The sequence below is a fragment of the Cucurbita moschata genome, unplaced genomic scaffold, assembly GCF_002738365.1.
Source record: "Cucurbita moschata cultivar Rifu unplaced genomic scaffold, Cmos_1.0 Cmo_Scf00097, whole genome shotgun sequence".
NCBI classification, from domain to species: domain Eukaryota; kingdom Viridiplantae; phylum Streptophyta; class Magnoliopsida; order Cucurbitales; family Cucurbitaceae; genus Cucurbita; species Cucurbita moschata.
The window spans coordinates 444,433-472,197 of NW_019268613.1; the positions used below are offsets into that span (position 1 = coordinate 444,433).

At 36.7% G+C, this 27,765-nt stretch overlaps 2 pseudogenes; both read left to right on the forward strand.

Annotated features, from left to right (window-relative positions):
- The first annotated feature begins 3,762 nt into the window (after positions 1 to 3,762).
- LOC111439595 lies at positions 3,763 to 8,478 on the forward strand (annotated as a pseudogene).
- A 14,213-nt stretch (positions 8,479 to 22,691) lies between these two features.
- Positions 22,692 to 27,171, forward strand: LOC111439596 (annotated as a pseudogene).
- Positions 27,172 to 27,765: the final 594 nt, after the last annotated feature.

The window sequence follows — 27,765 nt, forward strand, 5'->3', positions numbered from 1 at the left end:
TGAATTTGTAAAGCGAGATAAAATATTTTCGTGGTCCAATCTTATACAAACTCTTTGCAGTATAAGATACACCCACTCACATGTGTCAACATGAACGATTTAGATAGAATCATTTGTAACAATTACACACAGAGCTGTATCAATTATGTTATCAGGATAAGAGACCAAACCTTATCGATATACTATAGACCCTTTAGGTTATTCTTAAACATGATTCTCTTGTATGTCAATCACATGTTGTTTAAGATTACATCAATGATCTAGGACTTTTCATACCAAGGATAATGTTAAATTTTAAATAAAATAATCAAATATATTATTAAAATTAAATAATTAATTACAAAGGCTTTATGGCATAAATCTCAATACTCTCCATGTCCAAGATATTCTCACATTGTCCCCACTTTTTATGTTACCCTAGTTTACCTCAGTCGCCTAGATCATAGATTGTAGTGTCATGGCATCCACTTATTCCGACACTTGTTCTTAGCATGCCTTTCCTTATAAGGAATTTGAGCAGGGTCGGTCCAGTCAAGGCTCTACCTGCTCTACCACCTCGTCAAGTACCACTTCAGATTCTAGGGTACATTTGATCATCATGCAATAAAATCTAAGTTATTAGGTATTGTAACCAATTATAACCTAATTAGATCATATGACGTAACTAACATATGCATATAATTCACATAAGGAGCGAGATCTTGCCTACTAACCTTACAACTTACACACCTCATCAAGGCGAGGTGAGTTTAAGTCAAGTTGCAAGGTGTCACGGTCATGCTTTTTCAAGGCATGTTGCTTACGGTCGCGTGTCAGATGTTCCAATGATGCTTGTTTACGGTCGCGTGTCAGATGTTCCAATGATGCTTGTCCAAAACGTATTGTCCACGACTGCATGCTCGTTCCAACTCCTTTACCTGCTTTCATGTTAGATGGATATTTACTATTCTTGTTGTGTTAGTACGGGGGCATGACTTGTCCACAAAATCATGTCTACACCCTCTAGGGCTAAAATGCTCCAAAATGTACTACAGGGTGATGAAACTAGTCGTCAATTCTTCCTACAGGGTTATATGCTATAAAAGTTTAGTTGTTGCTTATTTGCTTTTAGCCTGTAACATTATTTTCTACAAAAAAAAAAAAAAAAAAAAAAAAANAGAAGTTTCTATAAGAAATTTCGTTTTCTTCTCTCTCGCATGCTTCCTTTTTTCTTCAATTTTTTTTTTTTTTGTTAATTCATTAAACTTCACTCATTTTAGCATTTATTAATTTCTATTTAGCACTTCTTTTAATATTACTTGTCCATACTATGAAAGTCTTGGAGTTTGTTTGTGTTTTTTTTTTCCAAAAAAAAAAAAAAAAAAAAAAAAAACGTTCGAATTGTCTACGACTTACAATTTTCATACGGCTGACTTGTTCATCGGGTTAGAATAAGTGTCGCAAAATTGCTATCCCGCTCCACAAGAATGTGATTGTGATAAGTGGTATCAGAGCCAAGTTGGTTCCTTGAATCGTAGTACCCAAACATGTCTACTACAAAACAACTGGGCAAGTCCCAGGCTAATCAATTGATAGAGATCGAAGATTAGTTACTCTACGTAAGTCGTTCCTACAAGCAGGATACTTACTAGGTATATTTATAAATTCACCCCGTTTTCTTTTCTTTTTCAGTTGTTCGTAGGTTGCAGGGTCAAGGTGGAGGAGCGTTCGAGAGCTATGCAGTTAGAGAGGGGGTCGTTATGGAACTTTGGTCTTTTTTTCCATTTTGTTAGTCTTGTCTATTTCATTTTTTAGTTGTATCCAAGTCCATTTTTCCCCTTTGTAATAAACTTAAAGTCTCTTAAAGTCTTATAATTTTATTTTAATGTGGTATTGTTTAACTTAATTTGATTTTAATTTTACTGCATTTTCTTAGTTGAGTTTGTTAGTTAATTTTCTTATTATTAGTTTTCATGTATTTTTCTATAAGAGGCATTGGACACCATGAATAAGAAATTATCATTTTTGGTACATTTGCCAAGGGAACTCTGGATTTTGGGATATGGTATCAACGTGAAGGGAAGAGTGAACTTTTAGGCTACACCGACAGTAACTATGCGGGAGATGTGGATGACAGTAGGAGCACTCTAGGCTATGTTTTCTTAATGAGTGGAGGAGCTGTGGCATGGTCCTCAAGGAAGCAACCAATCGTCACGTTGTCAACAACTGAAGCAGAAGTATGTAGCAGCAGCTACATGTGCCTGTCAAGCCATTTGGATGAAAAAGATATTGAAAGAAATCGGGCATGAACAAGATGAAGAGATGATTCTATTTTGTGACAACACGTCCACTATCAAGTTATCAAAAAATGCAGTCATGCACGGAAAGTCAAAGCACATAAGGGTTCGGTATCATTTTCTCAAAGAATTGACAAAGGAAGGTGAAATTAAATTGGTCTATTGCAGCACTAAGGAGCAGCTGGCCGACATAATGACAAAGCCTTTGAAGTTAGCATCATTTCAAAGGATCAGAGAAGCGTTTGGGATGAGTGCTATGAACTAAACTCTTGATCGAGTTTAGTTAAAGGGAGGAAGTGTTGAGGTAGCAAATTTCTGTTAGTTAGTTTTTATTGTTATTGGTTGAGTTTGTTAGTTAGTTTTCTTGTTATTAGTTTTGATGTATTTTTTTATAAATGGCATTGAACCATGAATAAGAAATGATCATTTTTGGTAAATTTTCGAAAGTTTCTAAAATTCACACCTAACAAGGTTAACCATAGATCGGCCAAGAGCACAATGGTCGACCCTAGAGCTATGCACAACTTTATGATAGAGACGGAAGAAAAACACTTAAACATTCTCTAGTATAAAGACAGAAATGAAGAAAGTTGTCGATGCGGTACTTTTATTTACCTCAAGAGTTTTAAAGAGAACTCTGGTCAGTGAGAGACGTAAAAAAAAATCTATAATGATAAAAAATTTGTTGATCAATATAAAAACGGCATATCATTGGTATAGTCTATCAATGATAGACTTTGAGACTTTGAAAAGTGTAACATCGGTAAATTATTTCTTTATGTGGTACATTTGTAAATTTATTGGATAGTTCCAAATATGACAAACAATTTTGCTTCTCTTTGTTTGTGTGACATCTTTGCAAATAAAAAGTCACGACTCTATATTACATCACCAACTACAAATAAAAAAGACTATGAAACCGACTCTATAGAATATTTTATTATTTTTATTATAATAGAAAATCCATATAGAATAAGTATCTAAAAATATAAACACCTAAAAGTATTAGGAAATTGTTATTATTATAGTAGGAGGTTGAGAAGCCGGATCAATGAAACCGATGTTGTTAAGTTGCATAGTTCTTTAGTTGACAAAAACAATTAAAATTAAACATCTTGTTTACAAAATCAGCTGTTGGAAAAATTAGGATATATATATATATTTTTTTGGGCTAAGATCTCCCCATCCCTTTTTTTAGTTAAATAAAAAATAAAATCATATTGACAAAGAAAGTTTTTTTAAATTCAAGGAAACTAAAAATGAGAGATGGAATGGTCCATCATTAAAATGGCAATGAGTATCTTATCTTGTAAGATAGACTTCAATTTAAAAAGGTTGGTAGGAGGCAGAGATTTAAATAGAACAAGAATAGAATAGTACTTGAGACGTGTAAGTTCAAATTAGAGTTAGATGGGTAAGCATTAACCTATAAATATCTCTCCACCTCTTCCATTTTCCTATCACTTGCTTCCTTTTTCTCTCTCTCATGCTTATCACGAGCCCTTGTATCATTAAGCTTTCTTTCGCTCTTCTCGTAACCTTTCATGTTTTTCTTTCCCTTCTATTTCTGTTTTGTAACCATGCCTTGGCTGCTGAATTAACATTCAATATTATTAGCCTCGGTGCCAAGCCCGATGGAAAGACCGATGCCTCGTCTGTGCTTCAAATGACATGGGCTAAGGCTTGTGACTCGTCTACACCGGCCACTATTTACGTTCCCAAGGGTATATTCTATGTTCGAAGTGTGAGCTTTAATGGGCCTTGTAAGAACAATGTTATTACTGTTCTCATTGATGGAACTCTTGTGGCTTCCACGGACATTCAAATTTTAGCTAAGACTAAATCTTGGATTGAGTTTAGTCACATAGATGGGCTTTCCATTACTGGCGGTATTATCGATGGACAAGGAACTGCCTTATGGAATTGTAAACACTTGGGGAAGAGTTGCCCCACTAGAGCCACGGTAAGCAAAATTTGAGTTGGCTAGATAAAAAATAAAATTTGAAAATTTTTCTTTAGTCGAAAGTTGAAAGAAAATGAATCCATTAATTACAATATTAATTTAACTTTGTACCAATTCTTGCTTTTGATTCTTTTGAATGGATAGAGTCTTCAAATAAATGATGCACAGAACTTGAACATCAATGGATTCACTTTAATTAACAGCCAAAAGTTCAACATTGTGGTGCACGGGTGTCAAAACGTGCATATGACAAGAGTCTCGGCTGCAGACGATAGTCCAAACATTGATGGCATCCATGTGCAATAATCATCAGATGTGACCATCCTCAACTCGAGTATTAGCAACGGTGACGATTGTATCTCAATCGGTCCAGGAACCTCCAACTTGTGGATGGAAAGTATTACATGTGGACCTGGACATGGAATTAGGTAGCTAGATTACGACGAACATGTTTAGAAATGTTTTTTTAAAGGGTTAAATAAATTTGTCGCAGTAAATTTTAAAAGATAAACCTAAACGTTGAATTAAATTTGAATCATTAAAAATATATCATAAAGTTAATTTGAAGATGAGAAAAAAGATTTAAATTATTTTAAAATAATTTTGGATCAAAGTTGTTATTTAATATATTAGGTTGAAGTGAGAAAATTAAACCTCATGAAAAATTTGGTATTTTATTGAATGTATTTGTAGCATTGGGAGTTTGGAGATAAAGGCCGAGGAGGATGGAGTGCATGACGTAACGTTACAGTGACATTATCTACTTTCACCTAGGCTCAGAATGGAGTAAGGATTAAGTCTTGGGAAGACCAAGCCATATATTTGCTACAAAAGTTAATTTTCAACACATTATTATGGATAATGTGAAAAATTTAATCATAATCGATCAAAATTACTGTCCACATGAGATAGATTGCCCTAACCAGGTATATTTTCTCATTAATCTCATACAAGTTAATTTTTTTTCTAATTATATTTAACCTTACATTTGAATAGAACTCACCTTTTTAATTTTATAAATAATCGATTTATTTTATTTTTAATTGCATGAAATTTGTTTGGTTTAAAATGGGTGCTAAATTATTAGTATTATTTTTTCTTACATTAAATTACACTTATGGGTAATTAATTGCGGACTCGGTTACCCTCACATATCTTAATATGGGACGAAGTTTTTAGGTGGTAAAAAAGTTTATAGATGTTCTTGTTTATCGGTTTTCTTAGCATATTTTGATTGTTCTTCTTTATTTTGATTAGGCTTCTGGAGTTAAAGTTAGCGAAGTAACATACGAAGGCATCAAGGGAACTTTCGCCACTGAAATAGCAATCAATTTTGATTGTAGCCCAATAAATCATTGCACTGGATTAAGCTTGAAAGACATAAACCTAACTTACGAGAATCACATCGCTAAAGCTTCATGTAAAAATGCTGAAGGAACTACCTCTAGTGTGGTTGAACCTTCTGGTTGCTTAGCGTGCCTGACGCATGTCCACTGCCGGGTGAGGACGCGCCTCACCAGTCGATTTTCGACACGTGTCAATCACCAGCTCCGTTGCTCTCCTCCGCACGTTGACCAACGCGTGGCGACGTCTCCTCCCTCTCTCCTGCGTTTTTTTTTTCAATTTTCCAGGCCTCTATCACATTTCGATCTATTTTCTTTCGACTTTTTCATCTTCCAATTTGTAATCCGATAAAACAAATTTTCTTCACGAACCTTGTAGATCTCATATCCTACTCCTTTGAAACAATATTCTTATATTTTTCCTGATAATCATAGATCTTAATATTTGAGTTCGAATTCGGAGAAAAACACGAGTTCTTACCGAAAATCACGTTTTCTTGAAACTCCGATTCGAATGCCAATCTTGGCCGCCTTCACTCCGAAACTTAACCAGTTAACGCCTTTGAGGGTAAAAATCCAAGGATCAACACAAAACGTCGCTAACACACGAAAATCTTGATGACTTCTCGATCTAGACATTCATGGACTAACCTAAAGTTCTTGGACATTTTGACGAGATAGGATGGTGCGATTCGTGAGAGCACCTTGCCTCGACTGTTGATGGTTTAGATTGGACACTCGGATCTCCGGTGTCGGTTCTGATCCGATCTCCTCCTCCTACCTCAAAAACCGTAATCTTCTTTATCTCTTCTTTCTTCTCTTTCTCTCCCATCTTCTTTCTCTTTTCAGATTATGACCCAATCAAATCAGACCCCTTAAGTAATAATAGGGCAAAATGACTAGTTTGCCCCTATTGTGACTTTTTTTTTTATTTTTTAACTCGGGCGCTACAACTAATCTTTGTTTTAGCTCTTGAAAGCTGGCCTCACAAGTATCGTCCCAAACGAAAGGTACACCTTTTTTTGTCAATTGGGTGACAGGCTTGGCTATTCTAGCGAAGTCCTGGACAAACCTTCGATAGTAACCCGCCAATCCCAAGAAACTTCGTATCTCGGTAACCATTGTTGTGCGTTTCCACTTCGTGACAGCTTCTATCTTATTGGGATCTACGAAAATTCTGTCTTTAGACACTACGTGCCCCAGAAACGAAACCTGTCGTAGCCAAAATTCGCACTTGGAGAATTTGGCATACAACTTGTTCTTCCTTAGAATAGTTAAGGCTTTGTGAAGGTGCTCTTGGTGTTCTAGGTCTTGCAGTTGTGATTTAAGTTCTTTTAGTTCTGCTGGTGCCATGCGGTACGGAGCCTTAGAGATGGGTCTCGTTCCTGGTTCCAGTTCTATTCCAAAGTCTACCTCTCACGATGGAGGGATTCTCGGGAGGTCCTCTAGGAAGACATCCATAAATTCGTTTACTATGGATACTGTATCTATTGGTTTTTCCTTTCCTTTTGTGTTTACTACACAGGCTAGAAACGCCCACCCCTCTTGTTGTACCAAGCGTCCCACTTTCATCATCGATATTATTCTTGGGGTGGTACCTGTGGAGGTCCCTTTAAACTTAAAGGTAAGTCCGTTTGGAGGTGTGAATATCACCTCTTTCTTATGGCAGTCTATGCTAGAAAAGTTTTCGGCTAACCAATTCTTTCCTAGTATGACGTCAAAATCCATCATATACACTACTTTTAAGTCTACGTGGATGGTTTGTCCAGCTATTACCACTTGTCCGTCTTTTACTCTATTATTCGTAACTAAGTCTACCCCTACTGGGGTACCGACCGACAATACATGCATTAAGGGTTCTACTACGCACCTTGCTTGTTTAACAAATGATAAAGAAACAAACAAATGGGTAGAACCAGAATCAAACAATGTCAACGCAAAGTGTCCTAGTATAGAAAACGTATCTGTCACAACAGTGCCAAACGTTCCTGCCTCTTTACTGGTCGTTGCATATGCCTTGGTCTGTGGGGGGTTTGTATGGTGGGTTCTCGAATGACCGATCCTCTAAGGGGTTCTGTTAAGGATATTTAGTAATAAATTATAGTTTACCATATATATTATATTTGATATTTTATTATAAGGCAAATATTAGATATTTGCCTTATTACCATAGGTATCTTTCCATTTATTGATATTTCCATTTATTACTATTTCCATATTCTTGTAATTTATTTGATTATAAATAAGATAACTTTCACACCATTTAGGGTGTGGTGGATTTATCAAACATTCACAGGTTCCCTTGGATTTTCCAAGCTCCCTGTAGGGCAAGTTCTGGTCACATAACCTGCATGACCAAAGATATAACACATACCTGAGCCCGCCAAACATCTCCCAACATGTTGTTTTCCATAGTCACGGCACAGGGGCTTCTCCAGTGTTAGGTATCGCACACGCCACCTTATGTTCTTTCAGGGCATTGATTCAAAGGTCGTTTCCATGTTTGCGATTCACATCTGAGCCGCTGTGGGATCTTCCTTTGAATTGACAAAAGGATGGGGGTTATACCGTTTGAAATCCTTTAACCAACTCGCACCCCTATCCGGATGCGGTTTGTTCACCGGTTGTATAGCTACCGCATCCACCGGTTGCGTGGCCGCCGCGTTGGTTGGTTGAGTGGCCATTTCCGCGACTTGTTGCGTAGCTATCAACGTGGCCTGTTGTGTGGCTAGCATGGTTTGCATTGTCGTTTAGAGGGATTCCAACATTAACCTTGTGACAGGGTCTAACTTGGCCTGTGGTGCAGCTTGAGGGGGCTGTGCGTATTCAGGAGGGGGTACAGCTTGTGGGGGAGGTGCATATTCAGGAGGTGGTACAAACGCATGTGGTCCGGTAGTCAACCCCTCTTGGGAAGAGCTTCTATCGGCTTCTCCTCTTCCTTTTCTCCTAATGGGAGGTCGTCTTCTCCCTCTCATACCTCTTTTACGTCCTCTGTGCGGCTGTTGGGTTTTATGTCCTAAAACTCATAGTTTGTAAACAAAAACATATTCTATTTTCAATAAAGTTATTATTGTTGTTTATTCAGTAAAGATTGTTATTGAATAAAGTGAACTTTACGATCATAAATCTAAATCCAATAAACTAAGAACACTCTGGCTATAGTATGATTACTTGAACTATATGTAGAGACATAAGGCTGAGTATAGTATAAGGATAAGGCTGAGTACCTTATTCTGGGGACACTATGGATGTGGCTCACTTTTGTATATGATATAAACAATGTGATCACTAAATTGTATATGTGGAGACATGTGAGTGGGGGCGTCCCATGCAATGAGTATTGCATAAGATCAGACCATGAAGAAAACCACTCTCATTTATAATGTCGTTTACTGTTGAGACTGATTTTCTTTTCATTCGATGACCTAGGTAACTCGATCTTAATCCTGAGTTAACCATGAACTCCTGTTTATTCAGAATTATCCTTAGATTTGCATGGGTGAGAGTGGCTCGAGTTTGCCAATTCAATAGGCCTCCCATTTCAGGGGTAAGACTGGGTGAATAGCTGGGAGCGTGTGGTGCAAGATGAAATTCTCTCCTACCCACTTTTAGGGATAGAAGAGAGGTAGTTCCCTTAAGCACTTACTTCAGGTCTTGAACAAGGGGTCCCACCCTCTCATTGGCCTGAGAGGGATTTGGTTTACTGGTTGGACCACAAACCAATTGTTCATAAGAGGATCAGTGGGACATAAGGAACAAGAAGTAACTTTAGGGGTAAAACGGTAAATTGACCCAGCTCTAGTTACGAACAACCTGTGAAGGATCGTCTTACTAATTATGGTTATATCAAATGGACAGAGATATATCTATAGTGCGGGGAGTGCAACTACTAGGCTATAGTGGAGTGTCCTAGTAGTTAACGAATGTTGGTTAACAAGGTTAATGAGTTTAACTGGTTAATCTTGGATCGTTGGAGCCCATGATCTATAGGTCCATTAGGTCCCTCTGCTAGCTCATATCGGACTAAACCATAGAACAGTGTGACGAGTGAGTTCAAAGTGTTCGAATTCAAATGAGGGAATATGCGCTACATATATCCGATATATTTAACCGCATTGTTGTTTTATTTACGAATTAAACAAAAAGAGAGAATCTAAGATATTTAAATAAGATTTAAATATCTTAATCAAATATGTGTCAGAATTGATTGGGATTGCCATTTGAATTAATAGTAAATATTAATTAAATAGTTTAATTAATCATTTAATATTACTTTAATTTGAAATTAATTATTCAAATGAATTATTGAATTAAAATGAAGAAAGTCAAAATGTTGACTTCATTTAATGAAAAAATCCATGTTAGTGAAATTTTGAGGTGTCAAAATTTTGTTTAACCAAACTTTCATGCTTGCCAAATAAACCCCACAAATTTTAGTGGAATTTTGAGTGTCAAAATTTGGTGAACTCAAACTTGCAGGCTTAGCCACATAATCTCAAACATTTGAGTGGAATTTTGAGTGTCGAAATTTGGTGATCTCAAATTTGCATGAACATGCAAACATAACTCTATAAATAGAGTGATCATGGTACATGGAAGATCTTCCTTAGTGAAAAACCTTGATAAAAACCTCTCACAAACACTCTCTTCATATATACAAAATTCCTCCTAAGTTTAGTCACTCCCCGGATTCCACAATCCCGTTCTAAGGCCGGAGGATAGTGGAGAAGACACTAGTGGTGGTTCAAAACCGGTTCGTGAGGAAAAAGGAATTTGAACTACAAAAGGTTAGTATTCAAACTCATTAAGTTTTAATACTTATGAACATGCTAGTTATTTACTATAATTGATGTTCTAAAAGTGCCTGAAATCCAAATTGCTTCCGCATGTGTTATATTAACACCATCAGCGGCATAGTTCTAGAAACCAAGAAAAGGATTCTAGTTAAGTTTATGATTTATTTATAACATTCCCTACATCCTACCTTATAATTCATATAGAAGAAAACATAAATATCATAACGTAAAGACATACATTACATCAGATCACATCACAACACATTTTCATACAGTACATGTCATGCATCATTTAAAGTTAACCACATGAAATATATCACAAAGATCATACATCCCTCATTCTACATGAGGTATACCTGACAACGACGGGGCATCGGTAATTGGACCATGGAACATGCCAAGCCTACTCTGTAGGCTAGTCTACAAGATCTATAACCTGGCTCTGATACCAACTGTAACGACCCTAAATTTTACCTATTTAATCTAAGGTCATTACTATACCTTGAAATGCGGAATATACATTAAATGGGCCTTGTTCATAAATGCACCTTACACTCGCCTTTTATTACCTCGTGAAAGAGAAGATGATTACAAGGGAAAGAAAGGAAAAGAACATTATTGAAATAAAGGAAAAGGAACAAAACCGAAATGAATGTCTTATACTACCCTATGGTTTATTATGCAAATACAATTCAACCTATACTAACCTATACTAATGATGCAAATCGGAAGGGTCAGAACAGTGACAAACGGGCTGAAAATAGGTTTCTCGAGCCGAATAAGCCGCCGGAGCTGAGAAGCCTCTGCTGAGCCGATTGAGCGTTCCGTCTCCCTTGCTGGAGAAATTCGAAAATCCGACGTTCCATCTCCCTAGCTGACGATGTTCAACGTATAGGATTCGTAGAAATCTACCACAGACGTGTGTAAAGGGTTCTAGGATTACTTTTGTTGCGTAAAATGAAGGTTTTGACGTCGATTTCATATAGTTTGGCCTAGCTGGAGTTTCGTCAGATTTTTCTGTTCCTCTTCGTTTTTCTCTATTTTTTGTTCCTTGCAGGCCGTTTTGTGGTGGCTGAAGGTCGGGGTCGAGTTCTGTGGCATCCCAGCCTTCGGCCGCCTTTTGTGGGTCGTGTGCGAGCTAAAACTCTTGCATTTGTCAAAGTTTTCGGTTCTGCCGACGATCTTTTTTTTTTTTTTTTTATCCAATCTGTTACAAAGGTTCTACCTGCTCTACCCCCTCGTCAAGTACCACTTCAGATTTTAGGGCACATAATCTATCATCATGCAATAAAATCTAAGTTATTAGGTACGGTAACCAATAATAACCTAATTAGATCATAAGACGTAACTAACATATGCATATAATTCACATAAGGAGCGAGATCTTGCCTACTAGCCTTACAACTTACAAACCTTGTCAAGGCGAGGTGAGCTTCAGTCAAGTTGCAAGGTGTCACGGTCAGGCTTTTTCAAGGCGTGTTGCTTACGGTGGCGTGTCAGATGTTCCAATGATGATGCTTGTCCAAAACGTATTGTCCACGACCGCATGCCCGTTCCAACCCCTTTACTTGCTTTCATGTTAGATTGGCATTTACTATTCTTGTTGTGTTAGTACGGGGGCATGACCTGTCCAAAAATCATGTCTACACCCTCCATGGCTACAATGCTCCAAAATGTAATAATATATTTGAATATCTAACATGGTAGGATATAACATCTTTCCCCAATCATATTTAAATGTCATAAGATATTCTAATATATATTTAACTAATTTAAATCTCGTTCAAATTTCAAATATATATTTTCATTCAATTATCTATATTCATGGATTATTTTAACATTTAGTATATCAAAAGCAATAAATATATTTTTCTCCTATTTGAACCAATTAACTTAAATGTATTTTTCTTTCTTTATATTTAATATATCTAATATATTAAATTGCAATTTAAACACTCCAAATTAAATATATTTTTTCTCTTTCTTGTATTTAATCGATCTAATAGGTTAAATATCAATTTGAACACTTCAAATTACATACTTTTTCTTCTTTGAAATTTTTCTTCAACTAAATCAATCCTTTTCATGTTACTATGAGCGGGCAAAGGAACCTTATAACCGTATTGATTATAAGCTGCAATGATGTAAAATTAATTAAATATATTTCTTAATTAATCATCTTTGTTCATTAACTATAGACCACTGTCCACAAAATCATGTTTACACCCTCCATGGCTAAAATTCTCCAAAATGTACTACAGGGTGATGAAACTAGTCGTCAATTCTTCCTACGGGGTTATATGCTATAAAAGTTTAGTTGTTGCTTATTTGCTTTTAGCATGTAACATTGTTTTCTAGCAAAAAAAAAAAATAATAATAATAATAATAATAAATAAATAAAATAAATAAAAATTATGTGCATTTTTCTCCCTTACATTTTCTAAAACACTTTCTTTCAAACATGACCAAGGCTCTATCAAACGTTCGAATTGTCTACGACTTACAATTTTCATACTTCTGACTTGTTCATCGGGTTAGAATAAGTGTCACAAAATCGCTATCCCACTCCAAAAGAATGTGATTGTGATAAGTGGTATCAGAGCAAAGTTGGCTCCTTGAATCGTAGTACACAAACATGTCTGCTGCAAAACAACTGGGCAAGTCCCGGGCTAATCAATTGGTAGATATCGAAGATTAGTTACTCTACGTAAGACGTTCATACAAGCAGGATACTTACTAGGTATATTTATAAATTCACCCCGTTTTCTTTTCTTTTTCAGTTGTTCGTCGGTTGCAGGGTCAAGATGGAGGAGCGTTCGAGAGCTATGCAGTTAGAGAGGGGGTCGTTATGGAACTCCTGTCTTTTTTTCCATTTTGTTAGTCTTGTCTATTTCAATTTTTAGTTGTATCCAAGTCCATTTTCCCCTTTGTAATAAACTTAAAGTCTTGTAATTTTATCTTAATGTTGTATTGTTTAACTTAATTTGATTTTAATTTTACTCCATTTTCTTATTTTATTTTACTTATATTTTTATTTGTTTTTGTTTTTGTCTTTTTACCTTCGATCCGAGTTTCGAAGTCTCAGAATTCGTGTCGTGACATCTTAGATTTTCCATACCAGCGATAATATAAAATTACGAATAAAAGAATTATTAAATAATTAATTACAAAACTTTAGAGCATAAATCCCAACCATGGGAGACTTGAAGCCGTAGGAGGAGACTATGAATCCTCTAAAAAGATTGGTAGAAATCCATGGCAAGGACTTCATAGCCACAACAACTACAATCAATGGTCCTCGTCCAGCTTCTTATACAAGGTGGTCTATCGAGAATCTGAATACCCACAAACGGTGGACCTTCATGCCTTCCGAGCCAAACCGTCGAAAACCCTGCATTAGGGATCTTAAAGTACCTATTTGCTATCAAGAAAAGAGCGTAGAGACAAAATTATCAATGTCTTATGTACATTGAGGAGTAGGTTTGTTGAGGTAGCAAATTTCTGTTAATTAGTCTTTCTTGTTATTAGTTGAGTTTGTTAGTTAGTTTTCTTATTATTAGTTTTCATGTATTTTTCTATAAAAGGCATTGGATCCCATGAATAAGAAATTATCATTTTTGGTACATTTGCCAAGTCTCTAAAATTTACAGCTAACATTTCGTATCAGAGCACGTTAGGATCCAAGAAAAAGATCCAAGAAAGAAAATGAGCAGGGACAAAATACTCACCAAGATTCTACAGTTTGATGGTCATTATGGCCATTGGAGTGAACGGATGGAAAACCTGTAACAGCCCAAAACAAAATAAATAAATAAATAATGTTATGTAGGAGGAGATCAGTATTTTAAAATGAGATTTTGAGGATGTATGGACAAAAAAATCCATTAGTGAACCTTTAGCTATGTTTTGAGAATCTGATTGGGAGAACAACGTAAAGTAGAAACTAGTAAAACTATTGATCAAGTAGATGGAATCATAGTGAATGAGGAACTATTAAGATTGAGTAAGTTCGCCAACCTTATTGTACACATGAACATATATTTCAATAAAGTGCTTGAGCCACAAACCTTAGATGAATTATGTTGCCGATGAAATTTTAGAAGAAAGCTCAATATGGCATGATAATGTTATGTACGAAATTTGGTGACCATTAGGTTATGATAACAGGATAAACCAAGTAAAGGTGTAAAATGACAAAAATGCCCCTATAAATATGTACCATTAGCTTATGACCAAATATGACCAAAGTGACCTCTAAATGACATGAAATTTGATGAGTCTTTTGTCATGGTGTAATGGGATTACACAAAGTTACAAGGCCATTGGAATACGTTGAAGAATTAAACCAAGATTTGGGGTGGTAAATGTCCAAAAGACCCTTATGAAAATTCTATGACGTTTACATGATCCTAGAAGACTCAAAATACTATAGGAAAATTATATGAGACTTATTTATGATATTAAGGGTAAGTATGAAAGATTCTAGGAATTATAAAAACTTTGGAGTATGAACTAAGATTTAAAATACATAACTATCCATCAAAACACCTTATAAGGAATCAAAGATTTTATGAATATAAAGTGATAGGCTTACGAAAGTTTTATGCATGCAAATAAATGCTATGACTCATACGGATGAGGGTATACTTGTTAAGAATTTTTCCTTGGTGGTACTTCAAGACTTAACAAAGAACTCTAAGAATAAGAATCCGAGTTATTCCAAGATTAAAACACTCTCGACGAAAGTTTCTTTTAGGGGTATATGATGTAACAGCCCAAAACAAAAAACAAAAAAAAAAAAATAAATAAATAAACAAATAAAAAAATTATTATAAACAAAAATTATTATTATGTAAAATAATAATAATAATAAATTAATAAATAAGTAAATAAAAACAATTATTCCCCATTTCTCTCCCCTAACTGCATTCACTCTCCCCAATAATCTCTCCTCAACACACCTAACAGTTGGTGCAAAATGAAACAAAAATGAAAAATGTCAAATTTCAGAAAACACAAATGCCTCACATCAAATTGACAGGAGATAGGGTTTATAAAGATGATCAAGATTTATATGGGAGAGATTTGAGGTTTCTGGGTAAGTTATATCTCAAATCTCCTCTTCTTTCATCCAATTATTTAGTTTTTTTTAGCAATTTACCTGTTAGAAAGATACGTTGATAAAATTGGCCAAAATAACCTAATTGCAAAGGTAACAAACCAAAGTATAAAGTATAAAGAAAGGTTTAAACAAATTTAACATATCAGAATTTCTTCTCTCCTGCAAAAACAAACACAAAAAGGTTCGGATTTAGTTTTGATAGCAAGAGATATTTTACTAGAAAGAGATATTGCATTTGAAGAGGTTAGTAGTTTTCCTTTTATTTTATTTAATGATATTAAAAGTCAGTAACAAAGAGATAATCAAAATAAGGGAAACACAGTAAGAGACAGGGAAGGAAGATTGTGAATATAATCGAAATTATCTAGAAAACGTTAAAAGGGTATTAAACACCGTAAGACAAAATAGAATATCTGGAAAATTTGAATGGGTATTAAATGGTTTGAATGAAAATAATACTATAACAAACATATATAAATATTTCAAGACCTAACTCAAACAAAAACTCTAATGTTTGCATGAAGTATAACACATAGATCAACATAAATTAGAGAAACAATTTTGTAGAAATTCAAACTTGAAACTGATGTCATGGGGTCACATAGGTTGACTTGGATTTCAAGGGACTTTCATTAAGGATAACGACGGAACATCAACCTAAGCCAACCAGGTAAGTGACCTTACTATCGGCATGGTTATATTTGCTGTTGACACGTGCTCCGTGGTTCTGCACGTGTCATATATATTGATATGTGTGAATTGTCTGTGGATCGATATGCTTCCTATTTGTTATGTATATGTTATAATATGTGAATTGTTTGATAATAATTACAGTATGATGTGTTCAATGATATGTTTGAGATAGGATACGAGAAGGATGCAAAAAACCAAATGTAACAATAGGAGTCAAATACGTTTATGAAACATTAAGGTTAGGTTACATACCGGAGTGATATGGATAAGAGAGATTGATGGAAGAATACGATTAGGCTACGGGTAAAAAGGGATAGGTTTGTGATAGATATAGAACGATAGCGTTAGGTTACGTTCTTGTGATGATATGACTGAGGTACGTTCACGTAATGATATGTCTGTTATAGGTATAAGAACGTTAAGGCTATGATAAGTTAGAAAAAGATATGACTACGATTTACGTTATGACTTGTTTATGATATGATACATTGTGATGCAATATGTCATGGTATGATGTGTATATGATGAAATGTTATGTTAAAAGCATAGAACATTACGTTAGGTCTCTTATATTTGAATGTAAATAGCATGAATTGTATGACATGAAACACGATAAACTGTCTGGAATCATAACCCCAATAGGAATATGTATGAAATCTAAATTGAAAATGAGAATGACATGAAGCCTGGAACGTGACAGGGGGGTTATGGTCATTAAAGATAAATGTAGAAATAGGGAGACCTCATGCATTAGGTGTGTTCATGCATCTGGGGGATACCCCCATCCCATCACGAGGGTACGGACGCGTACATCCAATGGCAGGATAACGATCGTTATGCATTGCATAGCGCTGCCATGACGGTTCTAGTTTTAATGGGTCCCTGCATAAGGGGCTCCTAGAGTATGCCCACCGGATAAGGACAGTGGCCCAACGGTGTGCGAACTAGCTGGTGAGCCCATACTTGCACGTATGGGCTGTGTCTAGAGTATATGGTACACGTCCACGATTATCCGTTAGGACAGCATCGTAGGGAAAACGAAACGAAAGATAGGTCCCATCATTTCATTCCATGTGATTGTTGCATTTAACCCCAATAGTGGGGTCACTTACTGAGTATTTCTTTAAATACTTAAGCCATGTGCTACTACATTTTTCAGGTTAAGGCAAGGCATTCCTATACGGCTGACGACGGCATCGCAACTCAAGATCATGGCACATGCATAGGATAGTGGTATTTATTTTCTTAGACTTAGGATAGAATAGGATGTTTTAAACTTAAACGCTTATTTATTTTATTTCGGGTCTTTTGTTGTGTCGTTTTAAAGATGTTTTCGAAACACGTAAGTCCATGGCTGTGTTTTAAGTTAAAGGTTATGTTTTATGGAATTTAAATGAAGTCTTCCGCATTCAATGTTTATGGACGTATACAGTAGTGACCTTAAATTAAGTAGAAAATTTTGGATCGTTACAAAACCTCTTGCGTGCCAAGGGTTTGTGGAGTCTAGTGGAAGAGGGTTACACCGAACCGGCAGAGGAAATCGAAGTGACAGCAGCGCAGAAAAGGAATCTTGATGAGTTCATGATGAAGGATCATCAAGTGAAGCACTATCTGTCCCAAGCAATTGATCGGGTTGTGTTTGAACAGATCTTGAATCGCAAAACATCCAAGAACATTTGGGATTCGATGAAGAAAAAGTTTAGAGGCAATGAAAGAGTGAAGCGGTCTCTTCTCCAAACTTTAGGAAGAGATTTTGAGGTTCTTGAAATGAAGAACGAAGAGAACATCGATGATTATTTTGGAAGAGTAATGGCTGTCTCCAAAGAGATGAGAAGCAATGGAGAAGACATGTCAGATTCGAAGATTGTTGAGAAAATACTTCGAACTTTGACTGACAAATTCACATATGTGGTGGTAAAGACACAAGAAAGATGACGATTGACAAACTGCAAAGCTCTCTATCTGTACATGAAAAGAAATTCAAGAAGATTAGTCATGAAGAAGGTGATCAAACTCTCAATGTTAAAGGCAGAGGCAGAGGATCATATAGAGGTCGAGGCAAGGGCAGAGGAAGCTCATTCAACAAAGCAACAATTGAGTGTTACAACTGCCACCAACTTGTTCATTTCCAATATGAATGTCCAATTGGTACAATGGAGCACATTTTGTAGAGATCGAAGAAAAGGATGAAGTTATTCTCATGACATATGTGGAGCTTCAAAGCACTAAAAGGAGAGATGTGCGGTTCGTGGATTCTGAGTGTTCAAACCATATGTGTGGAGAAAGAAGTATGTTCTCAAGCTTGGACACTAGCTTCACACATAATGTCAAGCTTGGGAACAATCACAAACTGATGGTTGGTGGGAAAGGAGCAGTGAAAACAATACTTAAGGGAATAAGCTATGTGATCAACGATGTGTATTATATTTTGGAACTGAAAAACAACCTACTTAGTGTTGGACAACTTCAAGAAAGGGGTTTAGACGTGCTATTCAAAGGAGGAGATCGAAACACATGCAGCATTTTTCATCCCTCAAGAGGAAAAATAGCAGAATCAGTTATGAGTGCTAATAGGATGTTTATCCTACTGTGTGAATCAAATAAAAAAACAAAGGAGGAGAGATGTCTGCAGGTTGATATCTCAGACAAGGCAGAGTTGTGACACCATCGATATGGGCATCTCAGCTACAAGGGACTTCACACATTATGCAGTAAAGAAATGGTTGTGGGTTTACGTGAAATTGGAGATGTGAAAACTATCTGTGAGGCATGTGTCAAAGGGAAACACCACCGTGTTCCTTGTCCGAAGCAGAGCAAGTGGAGAGCCATTGAAAGATTACAGCTTATCCACTCAAATCTCTGTGGTCCGATCAACCCACCATCAAACAGTCAAATAAAGTACTTTATAAGCTTTATTGATGATTTCTCGAGAAAAACATGGATATATTTTGAGCTAGAAAAATCAGAATCATTTCATCAGTTCAAGACATTCAAAGTGTTTGTAGAAAAGCAAACTGGATTGTTCATCAAATGTCTAAGAACAGATAGAAGAGGAGAATACAATTCAATTGCATTCAAAGAATTCTTTAAAGCGCATGGAATCAAAAGACAGTTGACCATCGCCTTCACGCCTCAGCAAAATGGCGTTGCTGAACGTAAAAACCGTACAATCATGAACATGGTGAGAGCAGCGTTAGAGGTACCAAAAGTTTTCTGGCCGATGCTGTGCAATGGGTGTATCACATTCTTAACAGATCTCCTACACTCATTGTAAAAGATATGACTCCGAAAGAGGCATGGTTCAAAGCCATCAGTTGAACACTATAGGATTTTTGGATGTATCGGATATGTTCATATCCCTAATGTTAAAAGAAGCAAGCTCGATGAGAAAAGTGTGAAGTGTGTTCTGTTAGGTTTCAGCGGTGAATCCAAGGCCTTTAAGATGTTCGATCCAGTGGAGAAAAAGGTTCACATCAGTCGAGATGTGATATTTGAGAAAGATAAGAAGTGGAATTGAGAAGATGTTGGTTATTCTGGTGAAGAAAGCATTGAACTTGAGTGGGAAAATGATTATGAAAATGTTGAGAATGCAGAGGAAGCGGAAGAAGCAGAAGAATACACTGATGACGTTTCTTCACCAAACGATCCACCAACTGGAGAAACAACAGCAATAACGTGCACGGTGAGAAAACCACCAATCTGGTCTGCAGATTATATCACAGGAGAAGGACTATCAGATACAGAGGAAGAAGCAAACATGGCTAGAGTCGAGATTGAAACTCTAGCTTTCATGGCCATATCAGATCCGACCAGTTTTCAAGAAGCCGTAGAACATCATATATGGAAACAAGCCATGGATGCTAAGATACAGTCTATCGAACGGAACCACACGTGGTAGCTGACTGCACTTCCTGTTGGAGCCAAGACTATTAGGAATAAGTGGATCTACAAGACCAAATTAAATGAACTTGGAGAGGTAGACAAGTACAAAGCTCAATTGGTTGTAAAAGGGTATGCTCAGGAGTACGGAGTAGATTACACAGAGGTATTCGCACCTGTGGCTCGAATGGATACGATGAGGATGATCATTGTTGTAGCAGCACAAAAAGGATGGGGAATCTATCAACTCGATGTCAAATCTTCTTTTCTACATGGTGAGCTGAAGGAAGATGTATTTGTTGAACAACCACAAGGTTATAAAGTAGCAGGGAAGAAGGAATGGTTTATAAGCTGCAAAAGGCTCTCTACGGACTAAAACAAGTGCCTAGAGCTTGGTTCAGTCGCATTGAGGCTTATATCGTCAAGGAAGGTTTTGTAAGCAGCTCTAGTGAACAAACATTATTCATCAAACAAAAGGGAGGTAAAATTCTAATTGTGAGCATTTATGTTGATGATTTATTGTTCACTAGTAATGATGAGGAGTTGTTGAATGAGTTTAAGCGCTCCATGATGAATGAATTCGACATGACTTATTTGGGGAAGATGAGATATTTTCTTGGCATTGAAGTGATGCAAAGGCTGATGGCATCTTTATATGTCAAAGAAAATATGCTACTGAGTTGATCGAGAGGTTTGGGATGCAAAATTACAACTCTGTTTGCAATCCGATAGTCCCTGGGCAGCAGATTGGCCGAGATGAAGCTGGTGTGAAGGTCAATTCAACACTATATAAGCAAATGGTGGGTAGCTTAATGTATCTCATAGCCACACGACCTGACTTGATGTTTGTTGTAAGTCTTATTAGTCGTTTTATGGCAAATCCTACTGAGTTGCACTTTGCTACTGCAAAAAGAATCGTGACGTACTTGAAAGGAACTCTGGAATTTGGGATATGGTATCAACGTGAAGGGAAGAGTGAACTCTTAGGCTACGCCGACAGTATTTATGCGGGAGATGTGGATGACAATAGGAGCACTCCAGGCTATGTTTTCTTAATGAGTGGAGGAGCTGTGGCATGGTTCTCAAGGAAGCAACCAATCGTCACGTTGTCAACAACTGAAGCAGAGTATGTAGCAGCAGCTACATGTGCCTGTCAAGCCATTTGGATGAAAAAGATATTGAAAGAAATCGGGCATGAACAAGATGAAGAGATGATTCTATTTTGTGACAACACGTCCACTATCAAGTTATCAAAAAATGCAGTCATGCACGGGAAGTCAAAGCACATAAGGGTTCGATATCATTTTTTTTAGAGAATTGACAAAGGAAGGTGAAATTAAATTGGTCTATTGCAGCACTAAGGAGCAGCTGGGCGACATAATGACAAAGCGTTTGAAGTTAGCATCATTTCAAAGGATCAGAGAAGCGTGAGTGCTATGAACTAAACTCTTGATCGAGTTTAGTTCAAGGGAGGAAGTGTTGAGATAGCAAATTTCTGTTAGTTAGTTTTTCTTGTTATTGGTTGAGTTTGTTAGTTAGTTTTCTTGTTATTAGTTTTCATATATTTTTCTATAAAAGGAATTGGACCTCATGAATAAGAAATGATCATTTTTGGTAAATTTTCAGCTAACAAGGTTAACCATAGATCGGCCAAGAGCACAATAGTCGACCCTAGAGCTATGCACAACTTTATGATAGAGACGGAAGAAAAACACTTAAACATTCTCGAGTATAAAGATAGAAATGATGAAAGTTGTCAATGCAATACTTTTATCTACCTCAAGAGTTTTAAAGAGAACTCCGATAAGTGAGAGACGGTAAAAAAAAAGTCTTTAATGATAAAAAATTTGTTGATCCATATAAAAACGGCATATCATCGATATAGTCTATCAATGATAGACTTTGAGACTTCGAAAAGTGTAACATCCGTAAATTATTTCTTTGTGCGGTGCATTTGTAAATTTATTGGATAGTTCCAAATATGACAAACAATTTTTCTTCTCTTTGTTTGTGTGACATCTTTGCAAATAAAAAATCACCGACTCTATATTACATCACCAACTACAAATAAAAAAGACTATGAAACCGACTCTATAGAATATTTTATTATTTTTATTATAATAGAGAATCCATATAGAATCAGTATCTAAAAATATAAACACCTAAAAGTATTAGGAAATTGTTATTATTATAGTAGGAGGTTGAGAAGCCGGGTCAACGAAACCGATGTTGTTACGTTGCATAGTTCTTTAGTTGACACAAACAAGTAAAATTAAACATCTTTTTTTACAAAATAAGCCGTTGGAAAAATTAGGGTTTTTTTTTTTTTTTTTTGTGGCTAAGATCTCCCCATTGCTTTTTTAGTTAAATAAAAAATAAAATCATATTCACAAAGAAAGTTTTTTTAAATTCAAGGAAACTAAAAATGAGAGTTGGAACGGTCCATCATTAAATTTGCAAAGAGTGTTTTATCTTATAAGATAGACTTCAATTTAAAAAGGTTGGCAGGAGGCAGAGATTTACCCACGTGACCTACCTATTAAAATTGGTTAATATGAGACGGGTAAGTTCAAATTAGAGTTAGAAGGGTAAGCATTAACCTATAAATATCACTCCACCGCTCTTCCATTTTCCTATCACTTGCTTCCTTTTTCTCTCTCTCATGCTTATCACCAACCCTTTTATCATTAAGTTTTCTTTCGCTCTTCTCGTAACCTTTCATGTTTTTCTTTTCCTTCTATTTCTGTTTTGTAACCATGCCTTGGCTGCTGAATTAACATTCAATATTATTAGCCTCGGTGCCAAGCTCGATGGAAAGACCGATGCCTCGTCTGTGCTTCAAATGACATGGACTAAGGCTTGTGACTCGTCTACACCGGCCACTATTTACGTTCCCAAGGGTATATTCTACGTTCGAAGTGTGAGCTTTAATGGGCCTTGTAAGAACAATGTTATTACTGTTCTCATTTATGGAACTCTTGTGTCTTCCTCGGACATTCAAGTTTTAGCTAAGACTAAATCTTGGATTGAGTTTAGTCACATAGATGGGTTTTCCATTACTGGCGGTATTATCGATGAGCAAGGAACTGCCTTATGAAACTGTAAACACTCGGGGAAGAGTTGCCCCACTGGAGCCACGGTATGAAAATTTGAGTTGGCTAGATAAAAAATAAAATTTGAAATTTTTTCTTTAGTCGAAAGTTGAAAGACAATGAATCCATTAATTACAATATTAATCTAAATTTGTACTAATTCTTGCTTTGGATTCTTTTGAATGGACAGAGTCTTCGAATAAATGATGCACAAAACGTGAACATCAATGGATTATCTTCAATTAACAGCCAAAAGTTCAACATTGTGGTGAGTGGTTGTCAAAACGTGCATATGACAAAAGTGAATGTCTCGGCTGCAGACGATAGTCCAAAAACAGATGGCATCCATGTGGAACAATCATCAGATGTGACCATCCTCAACTCGAGCATTAGCAACGGCGACAACTGCATCTCAATAAGTCTAGGGACCTCCAACTTGTGGGTGGAAAGTATTACATGTGGACCTAGACATGGAATCAGGTAGCTAGATTACGACGAACATGTTTAGAATTTTTTTTCAAATGGTTAAATAAATTTGTCGCACTAAATTTTAAAACATAAACCTAAACGTTGAATTAAATTTGAATAATTAAAAACATATCCTAAAGTTATTTTGAAGGTGAGAAAAAAGATTTAAATTATTTTAAAATTATTTTGGATCAAAGTTGTTATTTAATATATTAGGGTGAAGTGAGAAAATTAAAGCTCATGAAAAATTTGGTATTGTATTGAATGTATTTGTAGCATTGGGAGTTTGGGGATAAAGGCCGAGGAGGATGGAGTGAATAACGTTACAGTGACATTATCTACTTTCACTGGGACTAAGAATGGAGTAAGGATTAAGTCTTGGGGAAGACCAAGCCGTGGATTTGCTACAAAAGTTTATTTTCAACACATTATTATGGATAATGTAAAAAATTCAATCATAATTGATCAAAATTACTGTCCACGTGAGAAAGACTGCCCTGGCCAGGTATATTTTCTCATTAATCTCATACGAGTTAATTTTTTTTCTAATTATATTTAACCTTACATTTGAATAGAACTCACGTTTATTAATCTCATACAAGTTAATTTTTTTTCTAATTATATTTAACCTTACATTTGAATAGAAATCATTTTTATTAATCTCATACAAGTTAATTTTTTTTCTAATTATATTTTATCTTTAATTGCATGAAATTTGTTTGGTTTAAAATGGATGCTAAATTATTAGTATTATTTTTTGTTACATTAAATTACACTTATGGGTAATTAATTGCGGACTCGGTTACCCTCACATATCTTAATATGGGACGAAGTTTTTAGGTGGTAAAAAAGTTTATAAATGTTCTTGTTTATCCGTTTTCTTAGCATATTTTGATCGTTCTTCTTTATTCTGATTAGGCTTCTGGAGTTAAAGTTAGCGAAGTAACATACGAAGACATCAAGGGAACTTCCGCCACTGAAATAGCAATCAATTTTGATTATAGCCCAATAAATCATTGCACTGGATTAAGCTTGAAAGACATAAACCTAACTTACGAGAATCACATCGCTAAAGCTTCATGTTAAAATGCTGAAGGAACTACCTCTAGTGTGGTTGAACCTTCTGGTTGCTTAGCGTGCCTGACGCATGTCCACTGTCGGGTGAGGACGCGCCTCACCAGTCGATTTTCGACACGTGTCGATCACCGGCTCCGCTGCTCTCCTCCGCACGTTGACCAATGCGTGGTGACGTCTCCTCCCTCTCTCCTGCGTTTTTTTCAATTTTCTAGGCCTTTGTCACGTTTCGATCTATTTTCTTTCAATTTTTTCATCTTCCAATCTGTAATCCGATACAACAAATTTTCTTCAGGAACCTTGTAGATCTCATATCCTACTCCTTTGAAACAATATTCTTATATTTTTCTGATAATCATAGGTCTTAATATTTGAGTTCGAATTTGGAGAAATACACGAGTTCTTACCGAAAATCACGTTTTCTTGAAACTCCGATTCGAACGCCAATCTTGGCCACCTTCACTCCAGAACTTAACCAGATAACGCTGTTGAGGGTAAAAATCCAAGGATCAACACAAAACGTCGCTAACACACGAAAATATTGATGACTTCTCGATCTAGACATTCATGGACTAATCTGAAGTTCTTGGACGTTTTGACGAGATAGGATGGTGCGATTCGTGAGAGCACCTTTCCTTGGACTGTTGATGGTTTAGATTGGAGACTCGGATCTCCGGCATCGGTTCTGATCCGATCTCCTCCTCCTACCTCAAAAACCCTAATCTTCTTTCTCTCTTCTTTCTTCTCTTTCTCTACCCTCTTCTTTCTCTTTTCAGATTATGACCCAATCAAATCAGACCCCTCAAGTAATATTAGGGCAAAATGAATAGTTTGCCCCTATTGTGACCTTTTCTTTTTTTTCCTTTTTTCTTTTTTTTTTTAACTCGGGCTCTACAACTAGTCTTTGTTTTAGCTCTTGAAAGCTGGCCTCACAAGTATCGCCCCAAACGAAAGGTACACCTTTTTTTGTCAATTGGGTGAGAGGCGTGGCTATTATAGTGAAGTCCTGGACAAACCTTCGATAGTAACCCGCCAATCCCAAGAAACTTCGTATCTCGGTGACCATTGTTGGGCGTTTCCACTTCGCGACAGCTTCTATCTTATTGGGATCTTCGAAAATTCTGTTTTCAGACACTACGTGCCCTAGAAACAAAACCTGTCGTAGCCAAAATTCGCACTTAGAGAATTTGGCATACAACTTGTTCTCCCTTAGAATAGTTAAGGCTTTGCGAAGGTGCTCTTGGTGTTCTAGGTCCATTTTCGAGTATAACAAGATGTCATCTATGAATACGATCATAAACGAGTCTAAGCACTCCTTAAATACTCAGTTCATTAATTCCATAAATACCGCTGGGGCATTGGTGAGACCAAAAGACATCACCACAAACTCGTAGTGGCCATATCAGGGTCGAAAGGCTATATTCGGTATGTTTTCATTTTTAATCTTAATTTGATGATATCCTAATCGAAGATCTATTTTAGAAAATATTATCGCCCCTCGCAGTTTGTCAAATAGGTCCTCGATACGGGGTAATGGGTATTTGTTCTTTACCGTCCTCTTGTTTAATTCCCTATAATCAATGCATAAACGCATTGAGCCGTCTTTCTTTTTTACAAACAACACTGGCGCACCCCAAAGAGACACTCTAGGTCAAATGAAGTCTTTATCTAATAGGTCTTGCAGTTGTGATTTAAGTTCTTTTAGTTCTGCTGGTGCCATGCGGTACGGAGCCTTAGAGATGGGTCTCGTTCCTGGTTCCAGTTCTATTCCAAAGTCTACCTCTCACGATGGAGGGATTCCCGGGAGGTCCTCTGGGAAGACATCCATAAATTCGTTTACTATGAATACTGTATCTATTGGTTTTTCCTTTCCTTTTGTGTTTACTACACAGGCTAGAAACGCCCACCCCTCTTGTTGTACCAAGCGTCTCGCTTTCATCATCGATATTATTTTTGGGGTGGTACCTGTGGAGGTCCCTTTAAACTTAAAGGTAAGTCTGTTTGGAGGTGTGAATATCACCTCTTTCTTATGACAGTCTATGCTAGCAAAGCTTTCGGCTAACCAATTCATTCCTAGTATGACGTCAAAATCCATCATATCCACTACTTTTAAGTCTACGTGGATGGTTTGTCCAGCTATTACCACTTGTCCGTCTTTTACTCTATTTTTCGTAACTAAGTCTACCCCTGCTGGGGTACCGACCGACAATACATACATTAAGGGTTCTACTATGCACCCTGCTTGTTTAACAAATGGTAAAGAATCAAACAATGTCAACGCAAAGTGTCCTAGTATAGAAAACGTACCTATCATCATGGTGCCAGATGTTCCCGCCTCTTTACTGGTTGTTGCATATGCCCTGGTCTGTGGGTGGGTTTGTATGGTGGGCTCTCGAATGACCGGTCCTCTAAGGGGTTCCCTTGGATTTCCCGAGCTCCTTGTAGGGCAAGTTCTGGCCACATAACCTGCATGACCACAGATATAACACATACCTGAGCCCGCCAAACATCTCCCAACATGTTGTTTTCCACAGTCACGGCACAGGGGCTTCTCCAGTGTTAGGTATCGAGCTATTGAGGGTGGAGCAGGTGGCCTACTTTGATATTGAGGTCTCTAGAGCGGTGGTTGGAATTTTGTGGTTTCGACCTCGATAGGGCGTTTCCTCCCTATGACAACCGTTGGCTCCGTTTTTTTCTCCTCCAGGGGTTTTTCTAGGGCCTTGGCCATCCTTAGGGCCTCTTCATAGGTTTTTGGGTTAAAGGCCTCCAACATGCGGAGGTCTTCGGGTTCAATCCAAAAACTAATTTTTTCGTCTGTTTCTCTTCAGTGTCAGTTAATGACGGTGCGATCACCTTGGGTTAAGTGGCTAAACTCTTGTTGTTTCTTTATGCAGGTTTCCTTTGGATAATAATATTTCAGAAAGGCTTCCTTAAAGGTTTCCCACGTTGTAATCCCCTCACCCGGGTTGATGCTCTGTTTATTATCCGACCACCACACTTCTACATCTCTTTTTAATACATATGTCGTACACGCCACCTTATGTTCGTCAAGGCATTGA